The sequence below is a fragment of the Loxodonta africana genome, chromosome 10 (genome assembly GCF_030014295.1).
Source record: "Loxodonta africana isolate mLoxAfr1 chromosome 10, mLoxAfr1.hap2, whole genome shotgun sequence".
NCBI classification, from domain to species: domain Eukaryota; kingdom Metazoa; phylum Chordata; class Mammalia; order Proboscidea; family Elephantidae; genus Loxodonta; species Loxodonta africana.
This window is the reverse complement of record NC_087351.1, coordinates 16,311,409-16,334,260: the sequence shown is the minus strand read 5'-3', so window position 1 is coordinate 16,334,260 and position 22,852 is coordinate 16,311,409. Positions and strand designations below refer to the sequence as shown.

General features: G+C 41.1%; 1 non-coding gene across 1 annotated transcript; it reads right to left on the bottom strand.

Annotated features, from left to right (window-relative positions):
• Positions 1 to 16,775: 16,775 nt before the first annotated feature.
• On the bottom strand, positions 16,776 to 16,846 carry TRNAG-UCC (transfer RNA glycine (anticodon UCC)). The gene has a single exon. It is a non-coding gene; the product is annotated as a tRNA-Gly (tRNA).
• Between the last annotated feature and the right edge of the window lie 6,006 nt (positions 16,847 to 22,852).

The window sequence follows — 22,852 nt, the reverse complement described above, 5'->3', positions numbered from 1 at the left end:
CCTAAATGGAGAGAGCCTGAAAGCATTTCCCTTGAGAACGGGAACCAGACAAGGATGCCCTTTATCACCACTCTTATTCAACACTGTGCCGGAGGTCCTAGCCAGAGCAATTAGGCTAGATAAAGAAGTAAAGGGCATCCAGATTGGCAAGGAAGAAGTAAAAGTATCTCTATTTGCAGGTGACATGATCTTATACACAGAAAACCCTAAGGAATCCTCCAGAAAACTACTGAAACTAATAGAAGAGTTCAGCAGAGTATTGGGATACAAGATAAACATATAAAAATCAGTTGGAGTCCTCTACACCAATAAAAAGAACATCGAAGAGGAAATCACCAAATCAATGCCATTTACAGTAGCCCCCAAGAAGATAAAATACTTAGGAATAAATCTTACCAGAGATGTAAAAGACTTATACGAAGAAAACTACAGTACACTTCTGCAAGAAACCAAAAGAAACTTACATAAGTGGAAGAACATACCTTGCTCGTGGATAGGAAGACTTAACATTATAAAAATGTCTATTCTACCAAAAGCAATCTATACATTTAATGCAATTCTGATCCAAATCCCAACGACATTCTTTAATGAGATGGAGAAACAAATCACCAACTTCACATGGAAGGGAAAGAGGCCCCGGATAAATAAGGCATTACTGAAAAAGAACAAAGTGGGAGGCCTCACTCTACCTGATTTTAAACCTATTATACTGCCACAGTAGTCAGAACAGCCTGGTACTGTTACAACAACAGATACATAGACCAATGGAACAGAATTGAGAATCCAGACATAAATCCATCCACATATGAGCAGTTGATATTTGACAAAGGCCAAAGTCAGTTAAATAGGGAAAAGACAGTCTTTTTAACAAATGGTGCTGGCATAACTGGATAGAAAAAATATCCATCTGCAAAAAAATGAAACAAGACCCATACCTCACTCCATGCACAAAAACGAACTCAAAATGGATCAAAGACCTAAACATAAAATCTAAAATGATAAAGATCATGGAAGAAAAGATAGGGACAACTTTAGGAGCCCTAATACACGGCATAAACAGTATACAAAACATTATTAAGAATGCAGAAGAAAAACTAGATAACTGGGAGCCCCTAAAAATCAAACACCTATGCTCATCCAAAGACTTCACCAAAAGAGTGAAAAGATCACCTACAGACTGGGAAAAGTTTTCAGCTATGACATTTCCGATCAGCGTCTGATCTCTAAAATCTACATGATACTGCAAAAATTCAACTTCAAAAAGACAAATAACCCTATTAAAAAATGGGCAAAAGATATGAACAGACACTTCACTAAAGAAGACATTCTGGTAGCTAACAGATATATGAGGAAATGTTCACGATCATCAGCCATTAAAGAAATGCAAATCAAAAATACAATGAGATTTCATCTCACTCCAACAAGGTCGGCATTAATCAAAAAAACACAAAATAATAAATGTTGGAGAGGCTGTGGAGAGATTGGAACACTTATACACTGCTGGTGGGAATGTCAAATGGTACAACCACTTTGGAAATCCATTTGGTGCTTCCTTAAAAAGCTAGAAATAGGAGTACCATATGATCCAGCAATCCCACTCCTCAGAACATATCCTAGGGAAATAAGAGCCTTTACATGAACAGATATCTGCACAGCCATGTTTATTGCAGCACTGTTTGTAATAGTAAAGAGATGGAAGCAACTAAGGTGCCCATCAACAGATGAATGGATAAATAAATTATGGTATATTCACACAATGGAATACTATGCATCAATAAAGAACAGTGAGGAATCTGTGAAACATTTCATAACATGGAGGAATCTGGAAGGCATTATGCAGAATGAAACTAGTCAGTTGCAAAAGGACAAATATTGTATAAGACCACTATTATAAGAACTTGAGAAACAGTTTAAACAGAGAAGAAAATATTCTTTAGTGGTTGTGAGAGGGGTATTCACTAATTAGATAGCAGATAAGAACTACTTTAGGTGAAGGGAAAGACCATACACAATACTGGTGAGGTCAGCACAACTGGACTAAACCAAAAAAAAGTAATTTCCTGAACAAACTGAATGCTTCGAAGGCCGGTGTAGCAGGGGCAGGGGCTTGGGGACCATGGTTCCAGGGGACATCTAAGTCAATTGGCATAATAAAATCCATCAAGAAAACATTCTGCATCCCACTTTGGAGAGTGGCATCTGGGGTCTTAAAAGCTAGCAAGCAGCCATCTAAGATTTATCAATTGGTCTCAACCCACCTGGAGCAAAGGAGAATGAAGAACACCAAGGACACAAGTAATTACGAGCCCAAGAGACAGAAAGGGCCACATAAACCAGAGACTACATCAGCCTGAAACCAGAAGAACTAGCTGGTGCCTGGCTACAACTGATAACTGCCCTGACAGGGTACACAACAGAGAACCCCTGAGGGAGCAGGAGAGCAGTGGAATGCAGTCCCCAAATTCTCATAAAAAGACCAGACTTAATGGTCAGACTGAGACTAGAAGGACTCCAGGGTCATGGCCCCCAGACCTTCTGTTGGCCCAGGACAGGAGCCATTCCTCAAGCCAACTCTTCAGACATGGATTGGCGTGGACAATGGGTTGGAGAGGGATGCTGGTGAGGAGTGATCTTCTTGGGTCAGGTGGACATTTGAGACTGTGTTGGTATCTCCTGCCTGGAGGGGTGATGAGAGGATGAGAGGGTGGAGGGGATTAGAAGCTGGTGAAATGGACAGGAAAAAAGAGAGTGGAGGGAGGGAGTGGGCTGTCTCATTAGGGGGAGAGTAATTTGGAGTATTTATTAAGGTGTATATAAGTTTTTGTATGAGAGACTGACTTGATTTGTAAACTTTCACTTACAGCACAATAAAAATTATTAAAAAAAAAAAAAGTTACTAGGTAGGCCTTCAGAGACACAAATAAATCACATGGAGAGTAATTTTTTTTTTTTTTGTATAAAAAAATACCTGAGGTTAATTCTAGGCTTAGGTCAAATGTCCAACATTTTAAAAATGGAAATATTCAGCCTACTTGAAAAGATCAATGTTTATTCTAGTAAGTTGAATTTATACAGAAACTTTGTGTTAAGCTTATTTGGGTTGTAAAATTGGCCAGTGATATGAAGGATCATTTTTACACATCAGTAGGAACTGATAAAGTATAAATGAAGAGCAATTTAGTAATATCTGTGAAAATTAAAAATGCGTTCACCCCTGGGCCAAGGCACTACACTTCCAGGAATCACCTTATGGTTATATTTGCACAGGTGCATATTCTCATCTTCCCTTTGACTTCTTAATGAGTATAAAAATGTTAATTACAGCACTGTTTAAATAGCAATGATTGAAAGCAATGTAAACTACCTTCGATAAATTAGTAAATACATTATTTATTAATAATTTGTTAAATCAGATACATTTTAACAACCTAATTCTCTGCAGATTTTTGAAATAACGATGGGAAGAATATTCTCCAAGACACTGGAAAGCAAAAAAAAAAAATGCTACTGAACATTGCAATGTAGTATACGTTAGTCTATTTGAGGGAAAAAATAGATGGCGTGTGTATGTGTGTGTGTTTGTGTGTAATTATCTGGAAAAATTATATTAAGTTATTAGTAAGGACTTCCGTAAGTAAGTTGTAAGAGCAGTTGGTAGTGGGCCGGGAACTGGGAAACTGGGGCTGAGAGGCGAGGATACTTACCATTTATTGTGCATTCTCTTATTCATTTTGAATTTTGGTTCATACGCATATCTTAAAAAATAATTTTCTACAAATAAAATTGGCAAGTGAGACTTCTTATTAAAGGCTCAGTTAATTTGCTGATTCTTAACTCAATAACTAGAACATTCAGAAAAATTCGCAACTAATAAAACCGCCTTTTTTTTTTTTTTTTTTTTTTTTAGGAAAATCAAAACAAACATCACTTCTTAGTTTCCCTGATGATTTCCTTTGTTCTCATTGTAGAATGCTAACTTCTTTAGAAAACTTAAACTTCTAAATTAGGTCATCACGTCTTTTGCAATAGACATTCACAAACTTTCGGATGGTAATAGAAAGTCAAAAAGAAATGGACAAAATTTTGCAAAAGCTTGCACTAGTTCCAGGATGTTTTGGGACATCATAGAAAGACGATTCTTCCCAAAACCCACTGAGATGACCACAGAAAGCAAAAGAAGTAAAATAATCCAGACAGATTCATGCAATCCCAGTTAGGACTCAATTTCCTCTAAGATCAGAGAAAGGTCATTTCCAGGCTTTTGTGTTTCCCATTTTGTCCCACCCTTGAAGGTATGCCAGCTCTTCAGCTGGGGACCAGTGGGAATGAGGCAGAAGTTGAAAACAGAGCGGGCCTGAGTTGAGGAAGTTAACTTTAACGGGGCAAGGGACAGGCTACAGCGAGGCAGGCAGTTCATGTATCTGGGCCCTGGCATCTGGGTTCAATCCATCTCATTTGGTGTGGAGAAGACAGCAGAAATTTCTAGGCAGTGGTAAAACAGAGTTGTCTGGAGTTGTTGTGTTCTAAGGCCATTTGTGGAGAAGGGGCTTCAATCTAATTTAAATTAGAATCCTAGACTATAGCTAAGGGACCCTTTCCAGCTCCTGGGAAGAGCCAAACAGAACCCATTGCCATTAAGTTGATTCTGACTCATAGTAACCCTGTAGAGAAATATAACTGCCCCACAGGGTTTCCAAGGCTGTAATCTCTATGAAAGCAGACTGCCACATCTTTCTTCCACAGCGCATCTGGTGGGTTTGCAGCTGAGCACTTTAACCACCTGGGAAGAGAGGCTGGAAAACACTAGCTGAGATCTAGCTACTTGAGTGTGAACCTGGGTTGAGAGCTAAAGCCCCAACATGGAGCAGGCAAACTTGGAAGATTTCAGGGGCGAGGTTGAACTTGGAGAGCAGTCGGGGAAGAGCTCACCACATAACGTGGGACCAAGAAGTAAAGCGGCCAGACTGAGTCCAGACCCCAAACATTGGGTGTAATTTCTAGGTCACGATCCTCGACTCGTTGGTCCTTTTTATGTTTCCTTTTCCTTTTTCAGAGAACTCATTTGCTGCCCCCTCCATGCTCCCAGTGTCAGAGAAAGGACATGCTCTTTTCGTCCTCAGGTTTTGGCAAGTCCATCCAAGTCCCGCACTGATGCAAACAGATTCAAAAGGCAGGAAGTAAAACCAGTCCAAGGTTACAAAGAGATCCTTCTTTGAAAACCGCCCCTGCAAGACCGGAGTTTATCAGGGCAGGGGGCGAGGGCCGGTGGGAGCCTCCCAGACTCTGTCAGATATTCCAGAAGTTGGTTAAGGGACACCAGCATTTATTCGCCTCCTATTTCCTTAGCCACTCGGCCCTTGGGTAAAAATTGGAATTTGGCAAATATGATTTCTCATCCTCAATGCCCTCTCAATTGCATCTGCATTGTTATCATCTGAAAAATAAAGAAGCTGAAACGGCCCCCCAAGGATGCTCACAGCCAAAGTGTTTGACCCAAGGTGGTAGCGGCCACGTTCTAAATTCCATCCCATCCTTTGCTGTTAAACAATAAAACCGTAAGTTCCATTTAACTTAAAATTTTTATTACATTCCTTCTCATGTGACAAACACTGAGGGAGGTTCTAGGAATAGAGGGACAAATGAAACACGGCTCATGGTGTCTCAGCTGCCTCAGCATTCCAGCACCTCTGCCCATGAACTCAGGTGCAGGAGCTCCCCAGAAGGCTCTTCATGACTGTGTTTTCCCCTGTGGGTCTTTCTGGAATCCACTTTTTTGCCTCCTCAACCTCATTTCAAGTCCCTTTCACAGAGATTTAGATTTTCTTATGCCCCACCTACCTCTGTAGCCTTGATATTTTGCATTTTTCATTCCTTCCTCTTTTGAAGGAATGAAAGCTCTCTTTTGATCTTGCGCTCTGATTCTCCTTTGCCTCCAGGTTCTCCCACATGTTAAGACCCTGTGTGGTACAAATGGTTAAGTACTCAGCTGCTAACCAGAAGGTTGGTGATTCAAGTTCACCCAGAGGCACCTTGGAAGAAAGGTGGTGATCTACTTCTGAGAAATCAGCCATTGTAAACACTACGGAGCACATTTCTACTCTGACACACTTGGGGTTCCCAGGAGTCGGAGTCAACTCAATGGCAACTGGTGGTCTCCACACGCAGCTCTGGCTGTAAGATTCCCAGGCCCAGCCAGAGCCCCCAGCCCTGGCCCTGGAAGCATTGGTCACTCACCTATTGCAAAGGCACCTAGGCTCGAGTAGATTGAACACAATCCACACATACAGCAGTTCAGTGAATGTTACTGACCATCTACTATATGCTAAGCACCACACTGGAAACTAAGGATGCAGGGAAGACCAGGAAAGATATAGTTCGTATCTTTATACTCTAGCCTGGGAGATAGTCTTCAAGCAAATAAATACAGAATGAAGTAATCCATTAAAACAATGATAAATGCTATGAAGGGAAATCTGAGGTCCGTTGAGAGCACATAACAGGTGAATATAACCCAGTCTGGGGCTTCTCTGATAAAGCGATACTGAAGCTGGCTGGTGAAGAAAGAGTGGTCGTTACCTTCTCAAAACATGTGCACTGGGAATGGCCAGAGAGCAGAGCATTTCAGGCAGGGGAAACCACAAGTGTGAAGTAAGGATCTGTGGTTGAAATGAACATGGTCCTTTTAAAGGACTGCTAGAAACCAGTGTAGGGACCAAGGAGAGAGTGGCAGGACACCAGGCTGGCTGCCTGGCACAAGCTCCTACCTCCAGAAGCACTAAAATTGAAGGTTACATGGGAGAAAGAACACGGCTTCTGACCCAGAAAGGGTGGGTTGTAGAAACCCCCTCAAAGCATTAATATTTTGAGGGCATCAGAGGGCTGTGATAACTGGAGGAGAAAGTGCAGGCATTCCAGGCACAGAGGCTATCTAAGCAAAAGTAGAGACATGAGGAAATGCCAAGGGCATATGAGGACAGAAGGTAGTTCTGTTTTGGTAATGCAAAGAGAGGATGAGGAGGGAATATTGGGCATGGCTTTGAAAGGTTAAAAGGAAACTTAAATAGAAGCTTTGCTTCAAAGTCTTTAGCCAGGATGGATGGTTCTGGAATAGTGGATATGCATGTTCTACCCATTGTATCTTTGGCTCCCATCTGTCTTCTTCCACCGCCAATGACTCTGCAAACTAAAACAATACTCCCTAGCATCTAGCCAGTGCTGTCACAACTGAGGGGGGCTCAGCTGGCTCTCTAAGGCCACAGGTCACAGAGCCAGAGGGAGAGTACCCCTGCAGGCTAACAGTTTGGAAGAAGTACCAAAATTAACCTCAGAGTTCAAATGATGAGAGGCTAAAGGGTTTGAGGCTGATACAGCATCAGAGTCCTAACTACTGACAAAACGCATTGCTTCAAGCCTTTAGTGGGATGCAAGCAGTTAAAGAGTCAGGCTGGAAAACAAGGGCTTGGCCTGAAAGGCAGAAACATTCCCAGTGTCATCAGTTAGCTGTTGCGTTGACAAGGGAATTCTGAAAATATTTCCTTTTGTCATTACCTGTGTTTACCACAGGCTCCAGGAAACCTTTTCAGAGGCTGATTTCTGTAAACACACTAGCTGAAGTCGGATTACTCATTTGTTCAGACGGAGGGACAAGTGTGATAAGTTTAGCTTCTTTTTGCTAGTAACAAGAAAGACTGTTCCCCAGAAAAGTGCTGCTGGAAGTCGGCCTGCTTGGATGCAAGCATTCCTCATACAATACTCATAACTGTGGATGAAACCGGCTTCTTTGGAACCCTGTCCTCGGAGGCCTGGGGAAGAATTGCTGTCCTCATTCCAGCTGGGAACACCAGAGCTGGAGTGTACTCCCCACAGAAGCAGCCCGAGTACAGCAGCTAAAGGGGAAAGATGTTCCAGGGGGTGAGGAGACTTCTGTTAGTGCTAGGACCAAGGGACCAAGCCTAAGACTCATGGCGGGGGGTGGGGGGGTCTCCATTTCTGACACCATAAATTGTGGTGCTTGAAAAGAATTGTAAAGATTTTTGAACTCAGCATCTGTTCCTTCCACAGATGAGGAAATACAGATCCAGAGAGGGGAAGTGACCAGCCTACATAGATGTGACTTGTGTAACTCAAGGCTGATTACCTCATGACTCAAATTTCCACCTAGAAAAGTTGATAACAATCAGCACATTTGTAAAAATGGAATTTTTATCCATTTCAAAAGTTAAAAACCTAATATTATTTTATAAACAAACAAATAAAAACCATAGTAATATTCCTTTGGTTGTAGTTCTTGTTAGGTGCTGTCGAGTCAGTTCTGACTCACAGTGACCCATGTACAACAGAAGGAAACACTGCCTGGTCCTGTGCCATCCTCAAAATCATTGCTAGGTTTGAGCCCATTGTTACAGCCACTGTGTCAATCCATCTTGTCTAGGGTCTTCCTCTTTTTTGCTGACCCTCTGTGTTACCAAGCATGATGTCAAGGGGACTGGTCCCTCAAGACAACATGTTCAAAGTATGTGAGACGTTCTCTCCATCTTCTCTTCTAAGGAGCATTCTGGCTGCACTTCCTCCAAAACAGATTTGTTTGTTCTTCTGGCAGTCCATGGTATATTCAATATTCTTTGCCAACACCATAATTCAAACGCATCAATTCTTCTTCAATCTCCCTTATTCATTGTCCAGCTTTTGCATGCATATGAGGCAATAGAAAATATCGTGGATTGGATGAGGCACACCTTAGTCCTAAAGGTGACATGTTTGCTTTTTAACACTTTAAAGAGGTCTTTTGCAGCATATTTGCCCAATGCAAGATGCTGTTTGATTTCCTGACTGCTGCTTCCATGAGCGTCAGTTGTGGATCCAAGTAAAATGAAACCCTTGACGACTTCAATATTTTCTCCATTTATCGTGTTGTTGCTTATTGGTCCAGTTTTGAGGATTTTGGGGTTTTTTTTTTATGTTCAAGTATAAACCCATACTGAAGGTTATAGTCTTTGATCTTCATCAGTAAGTGCTTCAAATTCTCTTTGCTTTCAGGGAGGAAGGTTGTGTCATCTGCATACTACAGGTTAATGAGTGTTCCTTCAATTCTGATGCCACATTCTTCTTTATATAGTCCATCTTCTCAGATTATTTGCTCAGCATACAAATTGGATAAGAATGGTGAAAAAATACACCCCTGATCACTCCTTTCCTGATTTTAAACCACCCAGTATCCCCTTGCTCTGTTGGAACAACTGCCTTTTGTTCTACATACAGGTTCCCCATGAGCAGAATGAAGTGTTCTGGAATTCCCAATGTTATCCACAGTTTGTTATGATCCACACAGTCAAATGCCTTTGCATAGTCAATAAAACACAGGTAAACATTTTTCTGGTATTTTCTGTTTTCAGCCAAAATCCATCTTACATCAGCAATGATACCACTCATTTCACATCCTCTTCTGAATCTAACTTGAATTTCTGACAATTTCTTGTCTACTCAGTTGGTATTCCATCAATTCCTGGAGTCTTGTTTTTCAACAATGCCTTCAGATTCCTGATCGTACGCTACCTCCTGAAATAGATGAACTTCGACCAATTCTTTTTGGTATAGTGACTCTGTGTACACCTTCCATCTTCTTTTGATGCTTCCTGCGTTATTTAATAACCTCTTCATAGAATCTTCAGCATTGCAACACGAGGCTTGGATGTTTTCTTTAGTTCTTTCAGTTTGAGAAATGCCAGGCATGTTCGTCCCTTTTGGCTTTCCATCTCCAGGGCTTTGCACATGTCATTATAATACTTTACTTGGTCTTCTCGAGTTCCCCTTTGAAATCTTCTGTTCAGCCCTTTTACTTCATCATTTCTTCCTTTTGCTTTAGCTACTTGACGTATTCTAAGACATAACCATTAATTTCACAGGCCATGAATGCCAGGGTTAGTGATAGCCTGCCCAAAGCTTTACCTTTTGGAAATTCGTATAAGTGAGATTATTTCTTTGTCAAGCCATTTATTGGAAACTCCCTGCCTGAATCAAAGAGAAAAACAATTCTCCAATTGAATTTATCGTCAATATTTACCGATATGAAACAATGGCCCAAGAAAAAGTGTATGGGAATTTTAATTTGCAATGTCAAACAAGAAACCAACATTATTTTTTTAATCACCTAATTGGGTTTTCAGCTATTATTTCCATCTTTAAGATGTGTAACCTAGGCTCAAATTGACAATGACTATTGGGCAGTTCTACTCTTTTCTATGGATTCACTATGAGTCCAAATCAACTCGATGGCAATGGGTTTGGTTTTGTTGTTGTTTATGTCTCTCTTAAACTTCCTCTGATTTTCAAGACCTCCATTTCTGAGTCTGACCATTACACAGCTAGAAAGTTTAAAAGGGAATGTGGTTTTTCCTAATCCCCAAACTTTCTTGAGGTGGAAAAATGTCCTCAGATTATGTTCTCAGCCATGTTCCCTCTAACTATACCAATACACCAAGACAAGTCAAACCCAGCCTTCGCCACTCTGTGTTTGGTCAGTAAATTGGTTATTCTGCTCCTGGTTGGATTAAGTTTCACTGGAAATCAAACCAATTGTCACAAAGGTAAAAAAGGTAAGTTTAAATGATTAATGCAGCAATGTTTTTTTAACACCCAAGGTCACCAAGCCTTAAATTTACTCATTCAACCTGGAAAAGTGGAAAATACCTACTCTTGGCCCTCTGTAAGGACTGAGAAAAACATTTATTATAAGCTTTCATCAAACCGCCAGCAGAGAATTTGGATAAGGTGATTTTCTGTAAACCTGAACTCTAGACTTTTTCAATAACATAGTTGTAATAGGAAACTGAACAAAATGCAGAATCATAAATAGCACCTCATTATGGCAAGCATTGAGCTCCATGGCAGAGTGGGAGAATATAGAGCTTGAATTCAAGCCCAGTTTGGCTATTTTCTAGTTCCAAGGTCTTAGGCAAGTAATTTAGCCTCTCTGTGCTTTAATTTTCTTATCTGAGAAAAGGTAACATCTCCCCAATACAGACTTGCGTTAAAGATGTAACAGGATACCGTACGTGAAAGCAACTTGTGAAATGTAAAAGCTCTGACCTGATATAAGTATTGTTGTTGTATCAATTGAGTCAAAAGCGAATCTATTTTCTTTCTGAGATGGGATAAATTAGGAAGATGACTATTCAGAAGTTTATCTCTAAATTATTTTGAGGTTCCTCAGACACCACCACTGCACCGTGGTGATATTCACTGAAGCCAGCACAAAGAGCTACCTAGACTTCACCATCAAGGTCTTAAAGTCTAACCGGAAACCTTAGTTGACACTACTGTGTGCTGCCTTTAGTCCTGCACTGCCTCATTACACAACTAAAACCAATCTTACTTCTCTCATTCCCCATTCCTCTGGCTTAGAATAACCCAAAACACCAAACCCACTGTCATCAAGTCGATTCCAACTCAGAGCAACCGTGTAGGATAGAGTAGAACTGCCCCATAGGGTTTCCAAGGCTGTAAATCTTTATAGAAGCAGACTGCCACATCTTTTTCCTGCAGAGTGGCTCGTGGGTTCGAGCTTCCAACCTTTTGGTTAGCAGCTGAATGCTTTGACCACTGAGCCATGAGGTTCCTCCTTGTTTGGAGTAAGGGTCATGATTTTGTATATGTTTTACATTCTATACTATACCTAGGACATGGTGAATGTTCTTAATTTTATGTCTTCTGTTTGTACTTCGGTGATGATCCGGCAATTTTCTCTCAGTTCAGCTTCCTGATTTTAACTGAGCTGTCAAGAGTACTCCATTTTTTTGTCTGTCTCTTTGGCTCCCTAGTTCTTTGTTTCTCTTTCTCAGTCTCCTCTTCAAAGTCTTAAAAAGCAAAGGTATCACTTTGAGGACTAAGGTGCACGCACCCAAGCCATAGTATTTTAACCATCTCATATACATGCAAAAGCTGGGAAATGAATAATGGATATCAAAGAAGAATTGATGCCTTTGAATTATGGTGTTGGTGAAGAATATTGAATACACCATGGACTGCCAGGAGAACAAACAAATCTGTCTTGGAAGAAGTACAGCCAGAGTGCTCCTTGAAGGGAGGATGGCAAGATTTCTCACATACTTTGGACGTGTTGCCAGGAAGGACCAGTCCATGGAGAAGGACATCATGCTTGGCAAAGTAGAGGGCCAGCAAAAAAAACCCAGAAAGACCCTCAACAAGTTGGACTGACACAGTGGCTACAACAATGAGTTCAAACATAGCAATTATCGTAAGGATGACACAAGACTGGGTAGTGTTTCATTCTATTGTACATGGGGTTGTTATTAGTCGGAACAGACTCGACAGCACCTAACAACAACAGCAACATCTCTTTGTCCCTCTCAGAGTCTGTCTTTATCTCTCTGTCTCTTTCTGTGTCTCTCAGTCTCTGTCTCTATGTCTTTCTCTCAAGCAAACACATGCATACACACACATACATGCACATACGTACATATTTTGATGCGATCCTTTAGTTTCCTAATTTAGATTCTAAGCCTTCCTTCTCAGACTTCTGACCTAGCATCTGCTGAACCCCAATTTACAACGGGACATCCTTCAGTTCTTCCCAGGCACATTTTTGACTGCAGACTCTGGATTATTTTGATCGGTGTATTACCTGAACGAAGACATCCACCACAAATGAAATTACTCACTCCTGGAAAGAGATGCCAAACCTCTAATTTAAAAACATCAAATGAGTAATTCCCAAATCATTTTTCTCCTCCAAACCTAGAACATTTTAATTACCTTAAAATAAACAGAGAGCCTTGCAAAGCTAGCTCAAATTGTTTACTCAAAATTCACTATCTCCCCTTCTTTAAAGATTTCCACCTGCCCCAAAGTTCTTCAAGACTTGAAGCCTTTCTTTACTCCACCACCTATGTGATAAAAAAAAAAATGTGATAGGGAGGCGTTTAAAATGGAGAGGTAAACTTTGCACCCATTTCAAGGCCCTAGTTGGCCTGAGGGCTAAAATGAACACAGGAATAATCAGTGGCCCATCTCTTTCCTTAAGTGTGCAATGGCTGAAATGGTCAGGCTTCCTGACAGTAGCCACATATTTAGTTGTGATAAGGAGGAAAGAAAAGCGAACAGCTTCAAGGACTGAAACAGTGCTCTCTCTACTGAATGATTTGTTTTATTAGCATTGTAGTGCGATAAGCAGAAAACATTTCCCTTGCTGGAGGAGGCAGATTACAATAGCTGAGGCACATGGGTCTGACAGCAGGTCACAGGCAGTAGGAAGGAGAAGAGACCTGTATGTAGGTGGAGTGGCTCCCAAATAGGCATCCAGTCTAACTCCAAGCCATTAGTTCCAAACAAAAGCTTTCACCTCACCCAGAGAGTGTGATGAGACTATTGAGTCAATGTCCAGCCACTGTGACTCAGAAGCGGTAGCCCACTGGAAGTTGATCATGGCAGGTTTACCAGCCAAACAAACAAAACTGAGGCCTCAATCTCTCTGTGCCATCTACAGCTTTTTTTTAATGTGCCAATGACCTGAAATTAAATTGAATTTACCTGACCCAATGAAGTTGGTCTGGGTGTGGGGACGATTAGGAATTTGGGGCCTTCGTGTTTTCAGCAATGAATAATGAATCATTTAAAGTCTTACTTAAAAAGAGAGAACTTTTTCAATCCAAGGATTAGTATCTTTCTTTAATTCTGGAAATTTTTCAGGTTATCTCTCTTAATGATTTTTTCTTCCCTATTCTTTTTATTTGATCCTTCTGAGACTCTTAAGATGTATTTTGGAGCTATCCTCCATGTCCCTCAATCTCTTTTTTCATATTTTAAATCTCTTTCCCTGCCTTCTGAGTCATTCCTTCAGTTTTCTCTTCTAATTTATAATTTTCTCTTCAGCTGTGTCTGGCAGTGCTTACCATTTATGACCTTGTCAAGGCCACAGTATGAGTTATCAATTTTTGCATGAAAAACCACCCAAAAATAGTTTATCTTAAAAAAAAAAAAAAAAAAAAAACCCACGTACAGGATCTGTATACAGAAAATTACAAAATGTTGATGAAAGAAATCAAAGAATATCTAAATAAATAGAAAGATGTACTGTGTTCATGAATTGGAAGACTCGGTATAGTAAAGATGTTATTTCTCCCTAAATTGTTCATAGATTTAACACAATTTCTATCAAAATCCCATCAAAAAATAATATTATAAAATTTATATGGGATTATGGTTGAAATTGTGCTCCTTCCCCCCCAAACATGTGTTCGAATACTTAACCTCAACACCTATGGATATAATCTTGCTTGGGAATAGGGTTTTTGTTATATTAATTAGGCCATACCTGAGAAAAAAACAAACAAAAAAATCCCACAGTCGTAGAGTGGATTCCAACTCATAGCAACCCTGTAGGACAGGGTCGAACTTCCCCACAGAGTTCTAAAGGAGCGCCTGGCACATCCGAACTGCCAATGTTTTTGTTAGCAGTGTAGCACTTAACCACTACACCACCAGGGTTTCCTACCTGAGAAAGATGGGTTCTAAATCTAATCATTTCTGAAATATAAAAACAGCAGATTATACAAAGGAATATGCACACACATGGGAAGACAGATGCCACATGAGGTTCACCAAGGAAACCAGAAATACCTGGGGCTACTGACAAGGAATGAATTGACATGGCGGAGACCCTGATTTGGACTTTTAACCTCCAGAACTAAAACATTTCTCTTCTTTAAGGTCACCTACTTGTTACATGGCACTAGGAAACTAAGACAGTAAGAAAAGTAGCTACGATAGTTTTGAAAAAGAAGAATTAGGTGGGAGCAATTACTTTACTTGATATCACAACTTACTATATATAGCTATATAGTAAGTCGTGATAAGTCTTAATATCAAGACAGCTATGGAGCCCTGGTAGTGCTGTGGTTAAGAGCTACAACTGCTACCCAAAAGGGGCAAATCCACCAAGCGCTCTTGGAAACTCTATGGAGCAGTTCTACTCGGTGCTATAGGGTCGCTATGAGTTGGAATCGACTCGACTCGATGGCAACGGGTTTTTTGGGGGGGGGGCAAAGAAATAGACATACACATCTATGAAACAAAATAGAGAACCCAGTCAGAGACCAACATAAATGTCCCTGATTGGTTTTTTGGCAAAGAAGCAAAAGCAACTCAATGAAGAATGAATGGTGTTTTCAACAAACTGTGCTGGGATAATAGCACATCCATAGGCAAAAATAGAAAAATGACCTAAACTTCGCATCATATGCAAAAATAGTTCAAAATAGGGTCTTAGATTTAAATGTAAAACATAAAACTATAAAACTTTGAAGAAAACAGGGGAAAATCTTCAGGACCTAGGGCTAGGCAAAGAGTTCTTAGACATGACACAGAAAGTACAATTTGTAAGAGAAAAATTAATAAATTGAATGTCATCAAAGTTAAATTTGCATTGAAAAAGACCCTGTTAAGAGGATGAAAAGACAAGCTAAAGACTGGGAAAGAATACTTGTAAACCACATGTCCAACAAAGGACTATTATCTAAAATATATAAAGAACTCTCAGAACTCAAAAGTAAAAGAAAAAAAAAAAAACCAGTAGTAAATGGGTAACAAACATGAATGGATGTTTCATTGGAGAGGAGATATGGATGGCAAATAAACACACGAGAAAATGTTCATCATCATTGGTCCTTAGGAAAATGCAAATAAGCTATGATGCTACAAACTATGCCATCGACATGTGAAATACCAGCCAGGGTCACCCATGATGGACAGGTTTCAGCAAAGCTTCCAGACTAAAACAGAGTAGGAAGAAAGGTATGCTTATCTACTTTGGAAAACTAGCCAGTGAAAGCCTTATGAATCACGATAGAATATTGTCTGCAATAGTGCTGGAAGATGAGCCCTGAAGGTTGGAGGGCACTACACCACAGCCACAACAGTGGAGTCAGACATACCAACAATAACGAAGATGGCACAGGACCAAACACTTTGTTCTGTTATATATACGCTTGCCGTGAATCAGAGCCAACTAGACGGCACTAACAACAACAACAGCTACGTAAGCTGCCATCCTTAAGGGAAGCCGGGCAAAGGGTACACAGGACTTTGTACTATATTTGCAACTTCCTTTGAGTATTATTTCAAAATAAAAAATTAGTGGTTTAAAGCAACAATCATTTATTTAGCACACAATTCGTGTGAGCTGGGGACTTGGGCTGGGATCGTGAGCAGTTTTTCAGCTCGTTTCAGCTCCAATAACTCATGTCTTTGTAGTCATCTGCCAGTCAGCTGGTTGTCTCTGCTTATGAAGCTTGGCTGGCTGGGGTTAGAGGGGCATCTGGGTCACATATCTCTCATACTCAGAAGGCAAGCCCTGGTTTGTTCACATGGTGGCAATTTCAGGGTTCCAAAATAGCAAGAGAATAAGGTCTAATATTGGTTGTTTTTTATACAAGCACTTCATGTGTCTCTATTCACGTCAAGTTCGCTGCAGTCACATTATGCTAAACAGATCATATTTGTTGTTGTTGTTAGCTGGTGTTGGGTCATCCCCCAACTCATGGTGAGCCCATGCACAACAGAACGAAACGCTGCCCAGTCCTGAGCCACCCCCGTAACTGGTTGTGGATCGAACTGTTGTGATCCACAGAATTGTCCTTGGCTGATTTTCAGAAGTAGTTCACCAGGCCCTTCTTCTTAGTCTGCAAGCTCCACTGAAACCTGTTGAGCATCAAGCAGTGCACAAGCTTCCATTAGGAGATGGGTGATAGCTGCACATGAGATGCACTGTCTGGGAATCGAACCCAGGTCTCCCACATGGAAGGCAAGAATTCTACCACTGAACCACCAGTGCCTCAAGTAAATCTCATATAGCCAGCCCTAACTCAAAGGGTGGTGAAATAGACACCAGCTACAGTGAGAGGAGCTTTAAAACGCCGTGGCTTTTTTGCAATCTACCACAGCCGCGTTATACCTCTGAGTAGAGGAATGAGAAATTGAATGGAGGTTCAGGGCTTCCTTTCTCCAATTGTGAAAATAAACATGACCTACATACTGTTCTGGTTTTTCCAACTTGAGTCCAGAACCTAGGGATCTAATAAGATGCTGAGCTGGCAGCCAATAATCCGAGACTGGGCCAAAGGACATTTACCCTTGGGTTTTTAGGTTTTGCCAGAACCCAAAATTCAACTCAGATGATATGAAACAAATAAAATAGTCCTGTGCATATTCTCATGCCTATCAAAACAAACCAAACCCATTGCTGTCAAGTTAATTCCAACTCATATTGACCCTATAGGACAAAGCAGAACTGCCCCCATAGAGTTTTCAAGGTGTAATCTTTACAGAAACAGGCTACCGCTTCTTCTAACCAGCAGTGACAGCACAACACACACACAGGTGAGGAAGTCTGCGTTCTACAGCCTTGGATCCAGGTGTGTTGAAGTGGCAAACAGTTCCCCTGGGACCACACAGCAGTCAAATCATTAGGTTCATCTAAAGCCTTGCCCACAGGCCCCAAGTTCGAAACTGACACTGTTGCTGTGTCACCCTAGCCACCATTTCCGGGCCCTTTGCTCCCCCTCAAACTTGACTAATTCAAAATTGTTTCTTAATGGCAATCCAGACCCCTGGTTCCAATTTCCTTCCATGCTGAAAAGTCAATAGCCCTGACCACATTTTCAAGCTTCTGTGCACGGGTTTTTGGTGCTTATAGCAAGCCGGTATCCACTGGAAGATATCTGGGGCACTGCCAAGTTGAGTATCCAATTTCTTTGTTGTCTTTCAGGATCACCTGAATATTTCTACCATTTCTCTGCAGCATGCTTGAACTATAGCCAAGAGCCCATCCTACAAAACGAACAAAGAAAAATTAAGAAAAATAAAGAAGTGGCCATGGAAAAAATTAGGGTTTGTGAATATTGCCCCATGAATCACTTTTTTTTTTACACTTTTCTCTAGTAACTTCACAAAAACACCCAGACCTTGATCGTACAGTAATATGCAGGAATAACTCTAAGGGCTTCCCATTCTCTCCTTCCTACCCAGAAAGATTATAAGATTATAAACATGAGATAAATTCCTATGATCTTGTTCCTTGGAGCATATGCCCTGGCTCTTGGATTGGGGTGGGAGGGGGTAGGGAATGCCTACAAGGTTTTGAATGATTCTTCAAAGAGAAGCAGATGGCTTTAGCAGGCATATGCCAAGCAGCATGATTTGTATGATTCCTGCCTTCTCAACACCATCTCCACGGCACTTCTTTCTCCCACAACCGAGGGAAATAAATGAATCCCTACTTACTCAAAAGGTGGATTTTCAAAGACAAGTTTTCCCATATGGAAAAAATAATAACTGCAGGCCAGAGCCTGTACAAAAAAGGGCTTGGGTTGTTTCACATTTTGTCTTCCAATGGGCTCTGAATGTTCTGGTGGACAATCTTTTTATTCTTCCTCCATAATCTCCCCACCATAGCCATGAAGCTTTTCAATTTTCTTCAAGCCCCCAAATTATGGGAACAGCATGAACATAGATACAAAGGCAAGAAAATACAGAGTTTGTATTTAGAAGAGCAAGTAGTTCAGTTGGAGAAAGATTATATGGGCAGTAATATTAGGAAATGAGAGAATGAACCAGGAGCTTGGGGCCAGATACGTATGTCCATGAGCACCAGGCCAAGAAATTTAAACTTTATCTGGTAATGGAGAAACATTAAACACTAAAAGATAAAACTTTAGAAGACTAACTAATTTAGAAGAATGATGTCAAGGGAGAAAACCAAGCATGAGAATTAATAGGCTACAAATGCTTCACTTCAAGGATAGGTTCCTGTGACTAACCATCAGGAGTTAAGCATAAAAGGAAAATTGGAAGTCTATATAAATTTTTATCTGATAGGAAGAAGTTCATTCATCCTTAAAAAAGAGAGCAAATATTCTAGAAGAAATCATGTGGGCTGTTTTACATGCCATCAGATGACACAATGGGAAAAATCTTCAACAACATTTTTATCACAAACACAGATGCAATTACTCACATGGCTACCTAGTTATTTCTTGTATTCACATTTAGTACAGACTCAGAGCAGTAAAGAAGAATTTAAAAAAGAAAGCTATGTTAGGGGTTAAGCTAATGTGATTCATATGTGTGAATTTCTGAGCTCTTTCCTGATACTTAGAACTTGCAATGCATAGAGGAGTGAAGGGATAACATGTCTCTCAGATTCTCTCCATCGAATATCACTTCTGCTAGCCAGTCATCAAGCAAAGTAGATAGAGGTAGTCCAAGACGGTGGCGCAGTCAGATGCCTCATAATGTCCTTACAATAAAGACCTGAGAAAATAAGTGACTCAGATATAGACGACAACTTTAGAACCTTGAGCATCAAAGGCAAAGCTGAAGAATCAGATCGATTGCCAAGTGGAAGGAGGGAATGTACAAAAACAGTAGACATGGAGAATTAAGGATTGCTAGTGCCCTTCTAGCCTAATCTGCACAGCGTGGCCCTATTGAGACAAAACAAGCAGCCTTTCCATCACCTGATGCAGCCAAGCAGGAGCGACTCTGCACCCAAGTCCAGAGCCAGGCAGCGGTGCTCCCCACCCTGTGAAAGTTAAGTGCGCTCAACTCACCCACTGTGCCACCTGTAATCCCCCGTGTCAGAGGCCTGTGGACCTGCATGCCATCCCACCCCATTCATCTCCCTCCCACCCCACATGCAGTCACAATCCGGTAGTACCCATCACTGCCCTGCTCCTGAGCCAGGGGTCCATGGATTCCTGGTGCCTGCCTCTCCACCTGGCCACCAGTGCTGGGGGCCTACAAAATGGCAGCACTCACTTCTCCACTTAACCACCCATGGCAGGGGCCTGCAGAACAGCAGCATTCCCTCTTCTGCCCACCTAACAACACTGGGGGCAGCAATCCAGCAGCACCCAATTCTCTGCCCAGCTACACATGCCAGGAGCCTGTGGAAGGGTGGTGGTGCCCCCTTTTCTGCCCACCACCCATGTTGGGGGCCAGCGAATCAGCAATGCCTGCTTCTAAACCCAGTTGCCCGAACAGTGGCCTGAAAACCAGTGGCACCTACTTCTCTGCCTAGCCACTGGTGCCAGGGCCCAGGACTGGTGGCACACCGTCCTCCATCCAGCCAACTGTGCCAGCAGCCCAAGGACCTGTGGAACCCACTTCCATGCTTAGTTACCTGCACCAAGGGCTCACAGACCAGTGATGCCTGCTGCTCTGCCCAGTCACTGCTGCCAAGAGCCCATGAACTGGAGGTGCATGCTCCAATGCCCAATGACTTGTGCTGGGGTCTGAAGATCAGCAATGGCTCACACTCCCTCCAGCAACCTGTGAAGGACCAGGGGCACTTGCTCTTCCCTGCATAGCACTGTAGCAGACAGGGGCATGCCCTCCTAGCAGGCACCTATGGACTGACGGCATCCCCCGGCTCGCCCTCATGCAGCTCCTTCCCCCCACTGGAGGTTTATGCCCACTCTCACCACCCCCACGCAGCTCTGCCCACCTGGGAATATTGGTGAGAGTTTCCACACTACCCACCTGGTGATCAATGACCTGGGCACCCTCGCCCTAACCACCCAGCAACCAGCAGTGTGCACACACAACACCCAACCCAGGGGCCAGTGAGAATGCTCCCTGCACCTATGTCAAGGTGACCAGCTAGACAGATACATCACCTCACCAGCAGTGCCAGCTACATCCTTAGCCACCTCACAAGACCAGTGAACAGAGAGACATGTTCACATACCCAGTCACTGCCCCAACCACCTGGAGACAGGTGGTAAGAGCTCCAGTGCGGCTAGATTAGCAACCAGAGTAGAATGCACGCCCCATCTTCCCAGATATATCAAAACAAAAATTAAAAAATCAGGATGCAACAAACAAACATACAATAAATAAATGAATATGATAACACCTTAATGCCTCAGAGACAACAGATTAATATCAAATCACATAAAGAAGCAGGGCAAGGTGGCACCAGCAAGTGACAAAAATAATGAACCAGAAAACCTTCTGGAGGAGGAAATGGTAATGGAACTACCTGATAAGAAATTCAAAAGACTAATATATAGGGTTCTCCAAGAGATCAAGGAAAACGCAGACAAAATCAAGGAAAACGCAGCAAAGCAACAGAAGGATTCAAGAAAACAATACAAAAATAAAATAGACAATTAGAAACCATACAAAAACAGCAACTAGAAATCTAAAATATTAACAATAAAATATCAGAAACAGGCAACTCAGCAGAAGGACATAGCAGCAGACTTCAATCAATGGAGAAAGAACCTGTGAAATAGAGGACAAATGCCTCAATAGCAATTAGTTTGAGGAAAAATCAGATAAAATGAAGAAAAATGAAGAAAGCCTAAGAATTATGTGGAATACTATCAAGAGGAAAAAAATTAAGAATGATTGGAATTCCAGAACAGGCAAAAAAAAAAGCACTGAGAGAATTATCAAAGATTTGCTGGCAGAAAACATCTCTAGTAGCATGAAAGACAAGAAGATATACATCTAAGAAACTCAACAAATCTCACACGGGATAGTTCCCCCCCAAAAAGTCACCAAGACATATCATATATCATAATCAAATCTGCCAAAACCAAAGACAAAGAATCCTGAGAGCAGCTCAGGAAAAAGAAAAGTCACCTACAAAGGAGAACCAATAAAACTAAGCTCTGGTTATTCAGCAAAAACCATTCAGGCAAGAAGGCAATGCAATAACATATATAAAACCTTGAAAGATAAAGATTTCCAACCAAAAATGTATATTCAGCAAAATCATCTCTCAAATATGATGGTGAAATTAGAACATTTCCAGGTAAACAGAAATTAAAGGAATTTGTAAAAACCAGACCAACCTTACAAAAAATATTAAAGAGATTTGTTCGGACAGAGAACCAATAACATCAGACAACAACCTGAGATTGGGACACAGAACAGCATCAGTCAGATACCAACCCAGACAAAAAATTCTCAAGAATAAAACAAATCTAAAAGACTGAAAACAGGGGACCAGAGATCTCCATCTGTAAAGATGAAAACATCAGAATAAAAAGGGGGAATAAATGGTATAGTTACAGAACTTCCATGAGGAGGTAAAATCAAGGAAGGCAATATCAAGAAATAAAAGACTGCTTGAAACTTAGGAAGATAAAGGTAAATTTCAAGGTAACCCCAAAGAAAGTTAGCAAACCTACTCATCAAGATAAAAAAGAAAACACAGACTCAGTAAACACAAAATCAACAACAATGAAAAAATTAAAAGAAAATTCACAAAGAAAGGGAATTCAGCATGGAAGAGTAAACAGAACAAAGAACCTGTCAACACCACACACACAAAACACAACAAAATAATAGCAGTAAACTCATAAAAAACTCATACCTATCAAAAATCATACTGAACTTAAATGGCTTAAATGCACCAGAAAAGAGACAGAGAGTGGCAAAATGGATTTAAAAAAAATGACCCATCAATATGCTGTGTACAAGAGACACATCTTAAACACAAAGACATAAACTAAAACTCAAAAGATGGGAAAAAATATATCAAGCAAATAAAAACCAAAAAAAAAGAGGGAGAGAGAAAGAAGGATTGGCAATATTAGTCTCTAATAAAATAGACTTTAAGGCAAAATCCACCATAAAAGATAAGGAAGGACATTATATAATGATTAAAGGGTCAGTCCACCAAGAGGAGGACATAACCATAATAAATATATGCATACCCAATGACAGGGCTCTAAAGTACATGAAATAAACTTTAACAGCATTGAAAAGAGAATTAGTTCTACAATAATAATGGCGACTACAACACAGCACTATCGGTGAAGGACAG